Source organism: Salmo trutta, chromosome 13 (assembly GCF_901001165.1).
Source record: "Salmo trutta chromosome 13, fSalTru1.1, whole genome shotgun sequence".
Classification (NCBI taxonomy): Eukaryota; Metazoa; Chordata; class Actinopteri; order Salmoniformes; family Salmonidae; genus Salmo; species Salmo trutta.
The window spans coordinates 6469584-6484481 of NC_042969.1; the positions used below are offsets into that span (position 1 = coordinate 6469584).

The 14898-nt window shown below is 40.2% G+C and overlaps 1 protein-coding gene across 7 annotated transcripts in view; it reads right to left on the reverse strand.

Annotated features, from left to right (window-relative positions):
* LOC115205111 (teneurin-3) overlaps positions 1–14898 on the reverse strand; it is a 219082-nt gene that overhangs the window by 135012 nt on the left and 69172 nt on the right. The window lies entirely within an intron of this gene.

Here is a 14898-nt window from a genome sequence, read left to right on the forward strand (position 1 = left end):
TCTAGAGCCACTTCTTTGGACCAGGGGTTTAATTTGACCTTGAGCAATGATGCCAATAAAAGCCATTCCAAATTAGCCTATTTTCCCTCATCTTTCTTGGAAAACTCCTGGCTGGTATTGTAGGTGAGTACTGGGTGATGGGATGTACCTTTTGAACACAAGAGTGAGCGAGCTATGAGTGACAGGGGAGGAGGATCAAATAAATATTTTGGAACAAAAACAGGACACATAACGAACCAGGTTCAGGATGCTGTGGAGAGGAGAGATGCACCACACCTCATGTCAAGATCTCCTCAATGCCAGCAGAAATAAGTAAATAAAACCATATGACCTGTTTTTTTTCCAATTATGTTGATCCAAGCACAATATTGATAATATGTCATGTCTATATGATGATGAGGATTGGTTGTAATGAAATCTGGGTTTACGTTGTTCAATACATGCAGCGTTGGTTGGAATGCTAATCTGGGTTTACGTTGTTCAATACATGCAGCGTTGGTTGGAATGCTAATCTGAGTTTACGTTGTTCAATACATGCAGCGTTGGTTGGAATGCTAATCTGGGTTGAAGTTGTTCAATACATGCAGCGTTGGTTGGAATGCTAATCTGGGTTTACGTTGTTCAATACATGCAGCGTTGGTTGGAATGCTAATCTGGGTTTACGTTGTTCAATACATGCAGCGTTGGTTGGAATGCTAATCTGGGTTTACGTTGTTCAATACATGCAGCGTTGGTTGGAATGCTAATCTGGGTTTACGTTGTTCAATACATGCAGCGTTGGTTGGAATGCTAATCTGGGTTGAAGTTGTTCAATACATGCAGGATTGGTTGATGACCGAATATAAGAGTTAAAGATTTTTTTCTAAGACAATTGAGAGCCTATGCAATCCAAACGATGGTCAACCAGACCTTGATTTGAAGTGCTCTTGGTTTTCTGAGCCTTTCTGAAGTGTAACTATGTCGGCGACTAGAAAACCTGGGAAAGACTTGGCATCTGATTTGCAGAATCCACACTTCCATTTCAATTCATTCAGTATGTTGTGTCTACAGTACACCTTGTGGCAGAGCAACCTGATGACAGTGCACTCTTATGGAGGTCAATAACAGTGGTGGGACACTTTTACCCAGTGTCTTTGTGTTCCCCTTAGTGACAGCATCTCATTGTCAGGTGTTTAGCATGATAAGGTATTTAGCCTGATAAGGTCACCACACCCAGAGGGGATTACTGGCTGATTCTCATCAATGCAATGCTTTAAAAACAGGTTTATCCAACGTTGTAGCCTGGATCAACCAATCTAAATGCTAAGTCTCTCTCTCTCAGGAGAATGGACGCCTGGGTGTTAACACATACGGATAAAGAAATCAAAATCAGCCATAAGGATTTGGATGAGTTAAAATACAATTAAATGACCCTTGCACTTTTTTATTTGTCATAAGGACCTGGGAAATATATTGATATTGCTAACAAAGTCAGATAAGATGTAAAGCCAAGATAGTGATGCTACAGTGTGACTGGAGAGGAATCCTGGCTGCTCCTGTCCAACAACAGTCCCTCTTTCTCTGCCACGTCGCATTGCAGCTCCCTGATTTGAATTTGTGCATTCGTTCGGACTGAGGCTAGATGCTAAGATGTTCATTTCACTTGCAGCGACTCTAGGCAAACAGAAAAGAAAGCATTTATACATATGGGGATGCATCTGGAATGAGATTCATAATTTAAAAAAAAACATTATTTCACCTTTATTTAACCAGGTAGGCCAGCTGAATAATCAGCTTTTAAAAAGTGTCTGGTTGTAATTAACAAGTCCTGTTTCGATACTGTTCTCTGACATAATGGAAATACCTTTTGACATACTGTATCAAGCTTGTGACTCTATAAATTTGATGGATGCATTTGCTGTTTGCTTTGGTTGTGTTTCAAATTATTTTGTTCCCAATAGAAATTAACGGTAAATAATGTGTCATTTTGGAGTAATTTTTATTGTAAATAAGTATATAATATGTTTCGAAACACTTCTACATGAATGTGGATGCTACCATGATTACGAATAATCCTGAATGAATCATGAATAATTATGAGAGAGAAAGTTGAACGCATAAATGTCATACCCCGCCAAAAATGCTAACCTGCCTTGTTATTGTAATGGTGAGAGGTTAGCATGTCTTGGGGGTATATTTGTGCGTCTAACTTTCTCACTCATTAGTGCTAGCTGCAAGTTGCTACAAGTAGGCCTACCTTCAATCTACAAGCGCAATTTTGTCTCTCTTACTGTCTACCATAGTGGCACACGTCACAATCCCGCTCCCCTACTCCACTACTGCCATCTAAATAATGAATACTCTGCCACTTGCGGTAATCCTCCGGTAGAGCTAGCCCATAAATAGCACGTATCCAGACAGAAAACACTCGACTTCCCCATTCACCTTTCAAAACACATAAAAACACTTTTAAAAAATGGTCCCCTCTGGTATCGCAAGTCAGTGACATGTACTGTACACAGGTTTGCGGGAACATGATTTGCTTCAAGTGTTGAGTGATTGTGATCATTTAATGTCTTAAGCACTATATCTGGGTTGGGAGTTGAAAGTTTGCTCAGCATCCATTTGAAGACGACATCAAAGTAAGCCAACTATTTTAAAAGGCAGCAAAATCTCAGTGAAAAAGGTACAGTAATGGCAAAAGGCACCTCTGGGCTTCCTGTGATGGATGGGTGTGAGTGTGTGTGTGTGTGTGTGTGTGTGTGTGTGTGTGTGTGTGTGTGTGTGTGTGTGTGTGTGTGAAGATTGACAGGCCGGGGTAGAGAGAGAAAGAGTCGGATGAGAACCACAGATACAGAGAGAGAAAGAAAGAAAGAAAGAAAGAGCAAGGCAGAGACAGAGGGGTGAAAGTGAGAATATATAAAAGGTAGTGTTAATTAGCTGGAATGTTTGCCCTCTTCCAGGAACTCCTTAATGTTACGCCAGAGAAACACCAAAAGAAATATCTTCTTAAGTGGCCTTTTACAGGAGGACTCAAATGCTTCTCCCGCTCTCCCCCCCATCCTGTGTCCCTGATTAATGCAAAGGGTACAGGTGGCCGTGAGGGGGCGCCGGTGATATCTGACATGTCCTATTGTATGCAGATGTGTTGACAGGCCTGGTATTTGGCATGCAGCATTGGAAATGCCTTTCAGTGGCAAGCTCTCAGCCAATTACCAGGCAATTATTGTTATTATATGTACATAGGACTTGACGTTAAGAATTAGGTCTAGAAATATTCATTTATGTTAACAGTTTTGCAGAATATAGACCTCACCTATGTGACTAAAAGTGGAAAATATTTCTCTAAATGTTTAACAAATGGAAATGAGTAGAACAAATCGGTATCGAGGTCATTTCATAGCTAGCTTTAAACATGGTTACAGACGAAAATATCAAAGAAATATTTTTTTTTGTATGGGTGCCATGTCTTCTCATCGGCGTCCGGGTAGTAGTTGTTGGGGGGGTTAACTGCCTTGCTCAAGGACAGAACTGCCCCCATTTATTTATTAATAAAAGTAGCTAATTAGAGCTGTGACACCGGGGGTGGGGGGCTAGTGTCACAGATAATCATAAACATAAAACAAAGTAGCTAAATGGCCTTTTCTACCTACAGAGATGGCACCCACCTGCTGGCTTTACAGTTGGGATAATGATTGCCATAACTATGCCGGTGAACAATTTGAGAGAAGGACAATGCCCTCTGCTAGTATCATTAAAATAAGTTAGGTGCCATCATTGTACAATATTTGCAGAATGATCAAAATGCTAACAGGTTCATGTCTGACAATTATATCCAAAATTAAAGAGTAACTAATGGGTTATTCTCAAATCATTTCCAGGAGAGAAATACTGATACATACAACATTTAATTATGAAACAAAACAATACACTACAACACTGGTTTGTAAGGACTGTGTGGGACAATAATATGTGCCCATGTTACTTTTCGCGCCCATGGTACCACATACCAAATTATGTAAATTGTAAACAGAATTTACCAAATTCTGATGAAATACAAAACTGCACCATTTAATTCACTGGATTATATCATACCGTATCATAACATCAAGAAACTTTAGGAAATAAACATTGTTCCATAAGAGTTAGGACCATATATATATATATATATTTTTTTTTTACACTCCTGCTTTGTATTTCATCACGTAAGTACAGTATTTAGATGAATTCCCTTAAATCACATCCAGCACTAAAAGACACAATCTGTAACTCATGTCCACTCAACAGTTCGGCCCCTACGCATCTTCACAAACTGTCAGGGTGGGTTTTGGAACATTTAACTGCCATTGGGTGATTAGGATTCTGTGATAACCACTTCCAAAACCACTCCTTTTCTTTGGTTTTGGTGGGCTTTTACAAAATAATTCCACAATGTTAAAGAAACGTCAGTCACAATTACATTGTCAAGTCCCAACCCCACAGTCAACAAGCAGGTGCAGGGGCAGCACTTTTGACAGGAAATTTAAATTAGAGATTGTCTCTTTAGGACATAAAGTGATATTACAGTTGACACTGGAAATAGCAATAAAAAAAAAACTGAAATAATTAAACTGCATAATGTATATGGGCATCATGGATAAAGGATCAAATCAGACTTGAATATCAATACATCATGAAGTGAATAAAATGAATATGTGAACAGCGTAATTTAATCATATCCCTCTTTTTCAGGTAGCAGCTACAAATACAGTTACCTTGCTCCACCTTTTGGCCTTGGCAATAAATCATAGCTGTAGCTCCAGGGCAAGACCTCATATGACGCAATACCCGCAGAGAAAAGCTTGTCGAGTTTACCCACTTGTATTTACCTGTCCTCTGTAAATATATGTGGATTGCAACTGTATGACCCGGTGTGACGGCCTAGCTTATTTATCTGTGATGAATCTCTACTGCTTAATGTTGGTCGCCACTTTCCACACACCTATTACTCTGTCTTTACAGCTAGCGCTCTGCTAAGCACTTCAATCTGTCACTGTCTTCAAGGTCATGACGTAGACCACACAATGGTTAAATCAAAGGAGTAAAGACCCAGGAAGCAATATCTACCATCCAGGCAAGATTTGTCGTAGCCATTACCAAAACATATTGAAGGAGAGTTTCGATTGCATTGGCAATGTGCAAGTAGTGCAGACTGCAGAGAAACATAAGAATAGCTGTTTCTGGAAGACGACGGGACTAAATAACACCCATTATCGGTCTCTTCCAATATGAAACGACTCTAAAAGGCTTAAAGCCAGCCTAAAATTTCCATTCAACATTTTATGTACTTATTTTTGATTTGTAGAGCATAGGTCAACAAAAATCCAGATTCATTCCATGAGAAAATGCATCGGACTGAACATTGCCAATTGAATAGTAGGCTACGTCAGAGGCTGGAAATTTTACACAAAACCTCTGGGCAAGTGTATAGTAACTTGAGTCTGTAGAATTCCAAACTGCAATCTGTATCCAATTTACTTGCAATGTAAATATTCCCAGCTTCAGTGGACATGGTTCTAGCCAAGTGCATACGAATGATAATGTGGTATTATCAATTTTAAAGTGTAAAGCTGGTGTCTGGTATTGATAGGAATCTAACAAGGAAAAATAGCCTTGATATTTTGACAAAAACAATAATATTTGAGGGCTCTATTTTAACAAACCTAAAGCAATGGTAAATCTAAGGTTTGGCAGTAGCGCTATAGGCCCGGGGCTGTGCCAGAAATATTTTATATTTTCACTGCAGGAATTATGAGCACAATGGCGCGAAAGGGCTGGGTTTTGAGGAATAAATTAATTATAGGTGTGAAGAGGGCTTGGCCACTCACTGGCCAAGCCCTCGTCACAGAATATTCTCTTTCTAGTCCATTGTGGATAGATACACTGTATTATACTGAACAAAAATACAAAGGCAGCATGTAAAGTGTTGGTTCCATGTTTCATGAGTTGAAATAAAAGATCCCAGTAATGTTCCATATGCAAAAAAAGCGTATTTTTCTACATCCCTGTTAGTGAGCATTTCTCCTTTGACAAGACAATGCATCCACCTGACAGGTGTGACATCTCACGAAGCTGTGCAGTTTTGTCACACAACACAATGCGACAGATGTCTCAAGTTTTTAATTCCGATTGACTGGGCTTGGCTCCCCAGTGGGTGGGCCTGGCTCCCAAGTGGGTGTGCCTACGCCCTCCCAGACCCACCCACGGATTGCCCCTGCCCAGTCATGTGAAATCCATAGGTTAGGGCCTAATTAATTTATTTCAATTGACTGATTTCCTTATGTGAACTGTAACTCAGTAAAATCTTTGAAATTGTTGCATGTTGCATAATTATTTTGTTGTTCAGTATAAAAACGCATAGGCTACAGTAACGAGTAATAGCAACAGTAAAAAAAAAATAACATCCAGTGTTTGCTTAATATGTTTGGAGTGTTGACAGTCAACATTGTTGTAATTGGCTTCAAACAACATTACGCCAGGGGTTGGAACCACTGTTCTGAACGACTAGCAAAATAAAGTTCTGAACCGGTTCGAACCACCAAAAATGTCTGGTTTATATCGTTCCTTTCTGTTCCTATTTAAACCTCAAACATTTAGCTCGACATTAAATTACTTAACCAGCACCATAGAGCAGCTTGCTATGGAGCGGGTAAGCAATTGAATCTGTACAGGAAAGTCTAAGAGCAAATTGCATTTTGACGTAACAGCCTAGATTAATCATAATGAAAGAAACACACACACTGTGCTTCCAGTCACAGTATAGGGCGCGAGATGAAACTGACATTTTGCAGATGAAGAGAGAGCGAGAGAGGATGAAGGAAGATTGCATTGAAGCGCTGGGCATTTTGTTATGACACGCATTATCTGAATTAGGGCCACAGAATTATACCTATGGAGGAGCAGCTTCTATGGAGGAACTTTGAATATCTTCGGAGTTAGTTTAACATCAGACCAGAGCAAACGTTAGCTAGCTAGATGGCTAACATACGTGTGTGTGCAGAGCAGCACTATAAAAAAAATATGTCTTACCTTTTTGTAGCTAATAAATCCATTGTGAAACCTGATAACTATAGTATTTTTAACTAGCACTGAAAAAGTTAATCCATTCTTTTAATCATCTCTCCCTAATTTCTGAATCATGCTTGTAACGTCGTCAGTAGGCTACAGTAACCTATGCTTCCGAGGGAAGAGGCAGGCAGTCTACACACACTCACACCCACTGGCAAAGATTTCCAGCTTGCAGGCAGAAGCTGGAATAAGTTTCTGAGTGACGGCTTTGTATAGGCGCATTGTTGTGATTTTTGTGGGACTGGAAAAAAATCCTGGAGTGTGAAATAACGTCATTAACTGGTTCACATGCTTTTAAAATAACGGTTCTGTTCCAGAACAGCATAGATCACTTTCGTTTTCGGTTTGGGTTCTGTTCCTCAAATAATTTCATTATTTTCCAGTTTTCGGGTTCTGTTCCTTGAACCGGTTCCCACCCTTGCTTTACCCAGCACACTCAAACAACAAATACCAGGCTCCTGTGCATTTTATTGTATGTGTAAGACACATTCTCAAAAAGCAAGATATAGCCTTGTCCTACCATTGATATGGTGTTATAGGACTGAATAACTTGGTAAATGCATTGGGCAGTTCATTATGAAGAGGAGAGGCTATGCTTGGTTTTTAGTGAAATGAAACAAAATGGGAAAAAAATATTTATGTTTCTAAATACGAGGTTTATGGGCACAAAAAGCACATATCTATTGTTCCATGTGCATATGGGGACTGTGCATCACGGTTGGATAGGCTGCGCTTCTGTTGTCAAAATCAATGCCATAACCAACCTCGTTACTGCTAAGACCAGCTTTCGGTCTTAAATATCCCCATCAGTGCATACTGAAATTGGCACTTTGGCATACGTTTTTAAGGACACACCTCAGATATTGCCACCCCTCCCACCTCAGCGTAAGCTCATATAAGACAGGTAAATTACCAATCCTGTCGCTATGGTTTGACAGTAGAAGAGCGCCGGGTTTAACAGGTCAAAATAGCAAACAAGCACGCATTTAACAATTGTCAGACAAAATTAGAGCCCCGAGTCTCCTTAATAACTCGATGATCAGTGAAAGGATTGGGAGGGATATACAGTGCTGCAGTCCAACTAAGGCCCAAGCAAATGGTTGAACAGTTACATTCACGCTGACAAGATATGCATGCCTTTCATAAACTAAACCATACAATATTGTACCACGAGTTAAAAATTGCTATTTTCTTGCATAACGTATCCAACAAATTAGTTAAGACAGAGAAAACTAAGTCGTAGAATGTAAGGAACAATAAAATACAAGAATCATCTTTCATGCTTTTCTCATCAACATTTGAAAGCATATCCAGTGCCAAAGTTCAGGTTTTACCTTTGGCAATGACTGTGGCTATTCCCTCAAGAGTTCCTAAGGAGCTCCACTTCTTAGAGTATTTCTGGCTTTGTAGTAGATGTAAAAATGCCTTGGGTATCCTCTTCGCTCGAGTTTTGATAGATACTACAGTCACACAGTGCACTGGAACGCTTTCGTTTGCCTCATTGACGCATTCAGTTGCTGGCTGCCACAAGGGTTAAAACCTACTGGACCGGGAAGTCACACACACACACACACACACACACACACACACAAGCATTGTTCTAGTTGCCAACCTCTCCTGCTGCCTGCATCCTTTCTCCTCCTCCTCTTACTCAATGCTGTACATCTCTCGCTTCTCTCCTTTACGTAAGACAGTAGAGAGAGTGCTGAAAGATTTGCACTGCTCTATCACGGATCGTGTTACAGTGTCTGGCTCTAGCTGCACTCACAGACAATAGGCTGAGCGTTGCGTGTGTGTGTTTACCCCGCATAAGTATAGAGAAAGAAAGGAGAGGGGATGGAGACAGCCACCAGCTAAATCTAAACCCTGGGGGGGTGGGATATTGTGTTTGCCCTAGAAAAGCATCTCCAAGACATCTCGATTGGTGACATACATTGACAATAGAGAAACAGTGACATGAATTCACATGGGGGACTGTGTGGTAGTCACTCAAGTGTTCCTGACCTAAAAGTGTCACCTTATGCACTGTTAAAGCACCGTTTTGATATGAACTTACCCATCAGGGTGACATCACTGCCATAATAGCCCCAATGTTTTTAACTGGGTCAAACAATTATAGATGAGATGTCTCTTTGTCCTAATGCGTTGTTAATTACACCATAAGAAGTTAAAGAGCTAATACAAACACTACCGTGCTGAGATATACACAAACAATATTAGTCATTTAATTTGCATTATAAATTAACTCAAAATCAAACAACTATACTGTAGGCTACATATTCTGTTAATTTGACCATAGACTTTCTAGGGAAACAAGAGCAATTCATTCCCATCATGAAAGAGCCAAACATTTATAGATTTTACTCTTCCTTTGTCAGTATGGACAGTCTACATAGAATGATTAAATCATGTTGGATTATAGCAAAAAATAGTCTGAGTATTTATTAGTTACTTTGTTGTTTGTTTACTTGTTTGATTTTGGATGTCACTTGAGTCTTGACAAAATAGGATATTAATGTGACTTGGTTAAAGTAATATTGTTTATTTCACTTTTAACATGCCGTGAGGTGGACATAAAGTGTCCTCAATCTCTAATTAGGCTGTGAAATGTATTTGGGAATGTTTATAATTGTCTCTAAAATCATTCTAGAAACTGTCAATTTGACCTCTTAACACATCTGTATAAAATGTTGAGCAAAATCGAGGAATTAGATTAAGCTTTAAAAAGGCACACTTAGTAGTAGGTTGTTTTTTTGTTGGGGGGGCGGTCTTTGAATGTGCAAAATACAACAAGGAAAGGAACAGGTGCCCAGACTGACCTAAAGTACTTTGCAGACTACATCAGATTCAGTGTTTTATAACTGTCATGTCAAACTGTGCGATGTTACCAAATTGATATTTTGATATTAACCTGCCCAGATTGTACAATTGGCTTCATTTAATCGATTGGCTTGAGAGGCTATGTCAGCCGATGTAGGCTCCATCAATTGCAGCGGTGTATTTGATCTGCCCATGTGCCAGCACCAGCTGCCCATGTGCCAGCCCCATTGTTCTTATTGCACAGCATGTAAACGTTTAAATCAAACTATTATATTAATCTGACTATTCACATGAATCATTATTTTGTGCATACTCAGTGCCGGCCGTGTTCCAATTGGTCAGTCACTGGGATCGGCTCGTAACACCAGCCACACTACACGATAAAGGAAAATAAATCTGTTGGAGCCTATGACCGCACGTAGTGGTACTTAAAATCAGCAGGCCTAGACCGTGTCACACTGAACGAGCCAAGACGTCCGACAATTGTTTATAACCTAAGAATTAGCCCACGACGTGGACATTATCATGACATAAGAAATCTAAAATCGTTTTTTGCTGCGGCAGGGGTCCAGGTGGGTCACAGGATGGCATGTTTCCTGCATTGCAAAAATAATAATAAATAAATAAATTGGGGGAATACATTTTCAGGATTGAAAAACGGTTTCAGTTTAAACTTAAACGTCTAAAACCAAATGTTTTGAATATAAGAACACAGCATTAGCGATGTAAAAATGCGTAGAATAGCAGAAATTTGGCTGAAAAACAAACATTTTCTATTTGCTCCATGGCAAAATGTGTAGAATTGCAGGAAATTTGCTTTTATACTGCAACATTTTCTCTCCGCTACCAAGATTAGATTTTTGGTGGGTCACAAAGCAAAAAAGTTTGGGAACTCCCACCATTGTACATGTACATTCCTTGAAAAATACAAAAATCTATTTGCAATAAATTGCTCTTGCAGATACGTGTGGTTGATTGAAAAAATGATGGTAATGGTCTAGATTCCATTGTTGCTATCAGTAGTGCACTTCAGTAGTACACCTATGCATATCCTTTTCCCAATGGCAAACATTCTATTGCATTGAATGTGTTTTTTTAATATTTCATGGTCTGAGGACAAACTATTCCATTCAACACTCAGAAATGTTATTTTGACCTAGAATGCATAATATAAAAACATGTCAATACAAGCAAGCCAAAATGGACGCCTGAAGTGAAGTCTTAAAGGGTGCACTATCGATATTATAATCATTTGACAAAATCGGGGCTGAATCATAAGTAAAGGAATTAATTCCCCCCTGTTGTTATGGCTAAATAAATGTAATTTTAGGTTGTTTTTCACCCAACGCTGTAGCCTATTTGCACAAGGAGGAATGCATTTCACAACTTCATTTCAATGTATGCGTTTGCGTGTTATGGCCAAGCATATTTTTGTTGCATATTTCTGGCTAGAAGATTGAGAACATCAATTATACCTGATTATATTCATAGCTCATTTAAAAATCTATTGGGCATGTCATTATTCATGATAATCAATGTACAAGAGGTGGATAATATTGTTCCGTCAGCGATCCTCCACTAATAACTCGTACTTATTTGCAGGTGTATTTGAAAAGCGTACATCTAGGATATTGCTCAAAGAACAGGGCTCAAGGTAGAAGTTGCGTCTATACACAGACCTAGGATCAGATTACCCAACCCAAATCTTAACCGTTAGGAGAATGAAAATATACAAACCCTGGACAAGCAATTACAGGCAATGTCTACCGAATCCTAGAACTACTATGTTAAAAAGATAGCATGAGGATGGTTGGATGGTTAAGGAATACTAAATGGGTCAAAGGCATGTGCAAGTTAATGTCTAGGTCCCTCGAGACCCTGTTCAGTGTAAATGTACATATACAGTAACATGTTAACACGTATCATTGACCTAGGTCATGCAGTATGGATATCAAAAATACTGCCTAATGATATCATATTTCAAAGCAACAACTGGATGCTTATGCCAAGGCTAACTTGCCTTGAAAATGACTTGTGAGGATATAAAATTAAATTAAATTGTATTGGTCACATACACATGGTTAGCAGGTGTTATTGCGAGTGTAGCGAAATGCTTGTGCTTCTAGTTCCGACAGTGCAGCAATATCTGACAAGTAATCTAACAATTCCACAAAAACTACCTAATACACACAAATCTAAGTAAAGGGATGGATAAAGAATATGTACACATAAATATATGGATGAGCCATGACCGACCGGCATAGGCAAGATGCAATAGATGGTATAAAATACAGTATATACAAATGGGATGAGTCATGCAAAACATGTAAACATCATTATTAAAGTGGCATTAATAAAGTGACTAGTGATCCATTTGTAAGAGTGGCCAATGATTTCAAGCCTGTATGTAGGCAGCAGCCTCTCTGATATAATGGATAGGTCTACATTGAGAGCGCTTAGTTAGAGGAAATTATATAATTGGGACCTTTGAGGAGGGAGAGGTGGTGGGCTTGGGCCTGGATGGTCTGTCTGGAGAATAAATATAAATCTGGTTAGAATGTCTTGCCTTTGACAGTCACCCGCCGCTATTGAACCACTCTCTGTCAAATCAGGCGTATCTCCAAAGCCCTAGGATAAACAGCAACCTATACAGTCAAGTAGCTCATTTTCACAATAGCTGTACGTACAAACAAGAAAGAAAAAAGTGTCTGCACTGGCCAAGATACGGCAATGAATTTGGACTCAGTAAACAGTACCAGAAACTAGCCTGAATTTTCTTACTTATCGTCCCTCATTCTAAAAGCAAAAGAGAGCATGAGGGGGAGAAATAATACAAAATAAAATCCTCAAAATGGCGGGTATTCAGTTAGGGTATGACAGCTTTTCACTCTGGGTTTTGGAGTTTGGAATTTGACATGCAGACTATGTCTGTTGCAGACACAGACGTTTGTTATGGAGAAACGCCTCATAAAAAGAGAGGACGCCTCAGTGCTGTTGTGATTCTTTGGTGTTTACTCCTCCAGCTGCCCTTTAGAATATGGATTATGTGGTGAGGCAGTGCCCAGGGACCACTCCATGGGGGGGCTAGGGTGGGTGCCTGGCTCCCGCAGACAGCCTGCGGAGACCCCTATGTGAGGGGGACGCGGAGACTAGCAAAGAGCCCCCCCCAGTTCTCAAGGCCGACCTCACTGAGATCCCACGGACGGATGCTTCTCACACTAGCCCATAAGCTAGTGTCTGAAAGAAAGGGAGCGAAAAGAGGTTGAGAGAAAAAGGGAGGGAGGGGGCCACAAACTCACAGTCAAAGCAGAACAGAAAATGGGTTTGCAGCGAATGCTGTCTGCTGTCGCCAATCATGCCATTCCACAAACTATTGCGCTGTAAAAAAAATAAGAAAATTAAACTCCCAGCGGGTGTAGCTATTGCTGATTTACTGTTCAAACAGTCGGATGTAACAATAACGATGTGACAGCTACGCTGCAGTGCGGCCCCGCCGACTGAAGTTAACCAGAGGTCCTGGCATTGAGCGCCGGCTCAGACACAATGGTCTGAACAGTAGGGCGCCGGGGCTGTGGCCGCTAGCGTGGCATGGCTAAATGGAGCAGGTGATTTTCCATCAACCTCCGGTGCCTTGAAGCACAGCCAGTCACGATCGAGCAACCGTGTCCCCAACGAGCCGAGAGGGAGGAAGGAAAGGGACCGGGAGTATGGAGAGGAATCTGACATTATGCATTATTTACACGCACCGCTACGGCGCAAAGACCTCGACAAAGGGTAGGCCTTCTGAGGTTCCACCAATGCCGACTTGTTTCCGATCCATTATTGATGGCAACAGTATGCCGCATACCTTTCCCTGATTTACTGCATTCTGTTATTGTTACTTTAATAAAGGTTATTTCCAGTAAAGTAATGGGGGAAATGCTCTATAATATTGCAACAGTATTTCTTCCAAATTGAAAACTTTAGCATGAAAGCTCTGGGAGGACACACTTATTTTATGGTTCTGTTTCCACTATTTCAATTGCTACCTAGAATTGAATAGATCTCCCCACCTCCACCCAACTTGGGATACGAGAACGTAACTCAAAGGGAGTCCACGTCTGAGGTATGGATCCCATTACCAATTACCATGTTATGAACGTTACATATAGAAACTGTATATTCCAAATGCAGTTGCAATCGCGACCTCTGACAATGAGCCAAATTAGGGAATGCACATCCAATACTGTTGTAACCAAATATGTATGAACCCCCCGGGGATGATGGCTCCCTGGCTTTTAACTTGAAGGCAATTGCTTTGCATTTCATGGTGTCCAATCCAAGATTATTACCAGGCGCACTTCAAAAGATTTTCCCTCAATCTCCCCAGGAAAACAATCAATCTGCTAATTATACATGGTTGGGACAGTCGGCAATGTTCCCTTTGAGGATCCACACGTCTCCGACTGATCTGCAGTCGATCCCCAGATTGTGGCTAATCATCATTACTGGCTGCTGAAACAATGACTTTCTTTCAGTCATTGGAGCTTCAGGAAAGACACCAGGGATCTAGGAGTTTTTATAATGGTGGTTTGGGGCTTGAGTCTGGATTTATAGGAATTAAGGCGGTGACTCGCAGGGGTCAAAAAATGCTTTTTAAAGCAAAAAAAAAGAAGAAATCCAAGTTCTCATTTACAACTGCGGCCTGGACAAGATAAAGCAAAGCAGTGAGACAAAAACAATGACACAGAGTTACACACAAACAAACGTACAGTCAATAACACAATAGAAAAATCTGAATACAGTGTGTGCAAATGAGGTAAGGCGGTAAGGCAATAAATAGGCCAATAGTATCAAAGCAATTACAATTTAGCAATTTACACTGGAGTGATATATGTGCAGATGAGGATTTGCAAGTAGAGATACTAGTGTGCAAAAGAGCAGAAAAACAAAAACAAATATGGGGATGAGGTAGGTAGCTGGTTGGATGGGCTATTTACAGATGGGCTGTGT